This window comes from Cibotium barometz, chromosome 28 (assembly GCF_041138505.1).
Source record: "Cibotium barometz isolate CiBa-2024 chromosome 28, ASM4113850v1, whole genome shotgun sequence".
Lineage (NCBI taxonomy): Eukaryota > Viridiplantae > Streptophyta > Polypodiopsida > Cyatheales > Cibotiaceae > Cibotium > Cibotium barometz.
In genome coordinates, this window is record NC_141073.1 from 19,950,487 (window position 1) to 19,955,594 (window position 5,108).

Genomic DNA, 5,108 nt, shown 5'->3' on the forward strand with positions numbered 1-5,108 from the left:
TATATCAAGATTATCACTAGAATCCTTTGTAAGGTCTTCACAATCCTTTATAGAAGAAGAAGGATGCACAACATCTTGAGAGATACAATGATTATCAAACAGAAAAAGAAAAGCAGTGAGTAAATATTGTGTATCATTAGAATCCTTACTACACCATGTACCTTCCATCGAATGTTCATCGAATAGAGCATCACGACTGATGACTTTCTAAGAAGTAGGATCATAAAATTTGTATCCTTTAGAATTATTAGAATATCCAATAAATATAACTTTCAAACTAGGAGGATCCAACTTTTGATGCATTTCTTTTAGAACGTGAATATAATCAATGCATCTGAAGGTGTGAAAATGTGATACAAAAGGAGTTTTCCCTCTCTAAATTGTAATGGAAATCTTACCATTAGGTGTAGCTGTGGGAAGATGATTTTAAACAAAGACTGTTGTATGAACTGCTTCAGCCCAAAAGCTCCTGGATAATCCAGAATGAATAAGCACACATCTTATAGCATTACGGATGGTTTGATTATTATGCTCTACAATGCCATTTTGCTGAGGAGAATATGAAATAGTGAACTCATTGTTGAGTTCCTTGTTCAATACAATAGTCATCGAAGAGATTTGAAATATATTCTCCACCGTTTTCACCTACGGAGAGTCTTGATAGAGCGACCAGTATGAAGTTCAACTACTTTTTGATATTGCTTGAATATAAATAAGGCTTCATGCTTAAGGCTAAATATCACTCTCGTCCATGACAGTGTCTCTAGGGCTTGCAAGTAAGCCATAAATTGATCAGTAAGGAATGATAATAAAACAAGAAGATTAGGAATCAGAGCATGTGATGCCAAGGAGTAGAAACATCCATGGAACCCTGTGCGAAAGTGCATTTTAGGTCATGTATTTATCACATGCCTTGTGGGTGCAGTGTTCTTCATAGGAAACATAACAAGTATTACAAGAAGACATGGATGAGCTATTGGTCTAACTAGTGTCGCGACCCGTCTTCGACAGGCTAGAAGCATTTTCCATGTACTTACAGGTAAAAGTAATATGTGTAAAATCACCCTTCCTTTCCATTACATCTATGCACATCACGTTACACAAAAACACGTATAAAGATGTATGTATGTTTCTTCGTATGTATGTACATGTATGTGTACGTGTAATCCATTGAAACCATACATGCTACAATTGGAAGATATGTGTATGTGTGTGTGCGCCTATGACGCATGTGTGCATGTCACATACACACATGTAAATATGTGTGCGCCTATGACGCATGTGTGCATGTCACATACACACATGTAAATATGTGTGTGTGTATGCGCACGCACCCATAATATCCATAGATATTGTTCACACTCATACATATATGTATAAATTGTCCTCAACTTCCCAACCTTCTATATAAAACACATCATGATTGCCATATATATCCATATAGAAGTTTCTAAAGCACCAAACTTGGCATATAAATATACATCTAGCATTATAAACCCATAAAATGATGAAAACCTTAACACACCTGAACACAGCTTTAAAAAAATCTTCGGACAACTGGATTCTCTCTCCTTGGTAGCCTATATCCCGCATCTCTATCTGGCAAAATGTATGCCAGAAAAAAAACATTAGCATTGAAGATTTAATTCCCGTTGAAAAAAAGAAAGATAAGGATAAAATCTTACAAAACTCATTTGGTGGATCAATATTTGAGGCGAATGGCATTTGAACGGGCTTGTAAATAGCAAATAAAAAAATTATGTGTTATCCACTACCTATGCACTAAAAATCTAACTTATCAGGCTTTTCATAATCCACAAACATTACATGTACATGAAGTTGATCTGTAACCTTCCACAATCTTAGATTGTAAATTCTAAGGAGCCCAAAGATCTCGTTGTAACTGTCTCGACCATACAAACCCAACAACAATCTGGGTTCTAAAAAGTAAATATATTCTCTGTTGCAAAAAGAATGTTTTAATAAAAATATAAATTAATCAAGCGAAACACAAAAGCTACACAGAAAGGAAGTTTCTATACATACCATAAAACACCAGTGCTTTCTAATAGTTCGGTAATTAGAGATGTTGCTTGTCCTTCCCAAAATGGAGGGTCTACAATTTAGCCATGAATATTAAATAGATCTTGGAAAATGATAATACCTATATTATAGCAAACATCTAAAAAATTTATCTTCAATGTCTTGTCCATCACCATAAACGAGCGAAAATGATCTCCCTGCCACACCCATCCTAAGCAATACACCCCTGATATCAAATATAACACTCTCTCTCTCTCTCTCTCTCTATATATATATATATATATATATATATGTATATATATATACATATATATATATATATATATATATACACATGTATATATACATGTATACATATACACACACACACACACACACACACATATATATGGTTGTGTGTGTGTGTCTGTGTGCTCAGTAGCTTGAGCCAACAAGCAACAAATAGTATAATGGTAATATAATGACACTGTGTATAAAAGCAATCCAAAAAGCAATCAAAGACTACACTTGCACATCTTTGAAACATTCTCCATTCAAAGATATGTATAAATGTAGTCTCCAACATTTGCAAGTTTCCATTTAAATTTACATTCTTTGACATGCAATTTGCAAAACCTCCTTGTAGACAACATTGGTTGTGAAGACTTCATTTGAACCTCTTGTGCCGCTTTCCTATTGCACACACTTTCACTACATCGGATGATCTAACATGTGACATAGCAATGTACAATTGTCCATGTGTGAACACTTGTGTGGCTAGATAAAGTCCCAATACACTCAATGTTTATCCTTGGGACTTATTTATTGACATACCAAGAGCTAACCAGACAGGAAATTGCCTCCTTCTCATGTAAGAAGTAAATTGAAGAATAGTAGGCATAAATGTTATCCTAGGAATAAAGACGCTATATCCAATGTTTGTACCTGTAATGATTTTTGCTTCTATCACCTTTGAGTTAAATTGCTTACATATCAATTTGGTACCATTACAAAGTCCATGTCGAGGGTCCAAATTACGGAGCACAATGATAAGGGCATTAATCTTTAGAACTAAGCGGAGAGGGAGGGTAACCACTACCTAAGTTCAAATTGTTCAAGTACTCAATTGGATACAGTATTGCATCATTCTCTTGCAAGAAACAATAGAATCTACATTGAGGTATTCTCCTCCAAGACCAGGCAATGAACTCAAGGCTAGTTCATTGATCTCATCAACCTCTAAATTTTGTGGTGCAAGAATAGCAGAGTCTGAAAGAAGCATGCATAATCCTCAACTCGCTAAATATCTTTGTATACCCATTCTACCAAACTCAAAATAGAGTTGCCATGGATCAACATTTGCGGTGGAATTACCACTCTGTTGTCATTGTTTGACTGACCTATAGTTCCATCCCCAATTTGTAATGTCCATTTGACAAATTCATGTTCTATACCATTATAAGAACTCTATCTAACCCGCATGTTTTGGGTGAGCTTTAAAAAACTCACATATCTCCAAATATGTGACCGGCATAACATTGCATCAACAATGTCCTTGCATGATCCGTTTGGCACAACTAGTAAGATTTGCCTGAAGTCACCACCAAGCAGCATAACTGTTCCACCAAACACTATATCACTTTGCATAATGTCCTTTAATATCCTGTCCAGTGCTTCATATGCGTACCTATGCATCATTGGAGCTTTGTCCGAATGATTAGCCTTGCAAGCTTCAACACCTCCACCCACTGGGCTATTAGCTTTGATTCCACATGTGCTAGAAGCATTGAGTACCAATGGGATTTTGAAACGTAAGTGTGTACAACCATTTGAGAGAAACAATGCAGCTATTAGACGATGCACATGCTAAGGCAACATGTTTCTCTCCATGCAATCGACATAGCAAGGCATTGTAATGAAGATAAGTTTTGCCTGATCCACCTGGTCCATCAAGGAAAAAAACACCACCTTGGTTCAAAGAAATAGCTCTAAGGATAGTATCAAATGCTCTTGATTGACAAAGACTGCTTTCCATGGAAACAGACAAATTAGCCTGCTGAACAGAATCAAACATCATCTCTTCCATCAATAAACCATTGTTCATAGGGCAACACTTCATCTATCTGGAATAGGCAACCCTTCAAAATCAACTAACCGCTTTCCATATTGATGTAAGAGATCTTGCATAGGTAACAAAGCCTAATTCTTTGCTATAGAATGACAAACACCAACATCGACACACCCTCTCTACTTCAACGAATGGAAAAAATCTTCTAAAAGTTTGGCGAAGAATTTATCCCAAAGTTGCCCAGGGTATATAGGCTCACAAAAAACCCTTACAAAATGGCAAACAATTGACGCAGCTGGAATCTTGTATTCTGAATTGCATCTTCATGGAGACACATATACCACTCCTCATCACTCTCTAACATCCCTTTGGCTTCACAGATTTGCACCCTTTGCACACTGTGAGTAGCATCCGTAATAAGTATTATTGCTCACTTGCACTCGGACTAACATTTTATATACGTCCAATCATATTACCCCTTTTCCTTTTAGTCCAAGAGTGAAGAGCGGAATTCCACACCCACTTGCAAGGGAAATCAACATACAACAAGGTATTTACATCTGCATGCAATTGATTGGCTTTGAACCATTCAGTGAGAGATGTTCTTTGGTTTCTGTCACAACTAATTACATCACGCAAGTCATCTTGGTCATTAAAAAGCACATTATTGTGCATTGGGAGATGAACATGTAACCTTTGTATATTGGGCTTTTTATCATGTAAATAATATTGATATATGCGCCAGCAGCATGCCTCTGAAGCAGAAACATATCGTGCATCCAAATATTGACTAACCTCAATAACCCCATTTCTATCTTGCAACTCAATAGTAGCTCTATCATGTCCTTTGTATACATACTTATACAAATATTTTACAGCCATAATGGTAGAGCATACTTCTATGTTAATATGGGATTTGTACCTCAAAGAGAGAAAAGGTTTATATGGAACAACCCACCGACTATCCACCCTATGATCCTTTACCTGGATAAAACTACCATCATCTCGTCGCATGTAA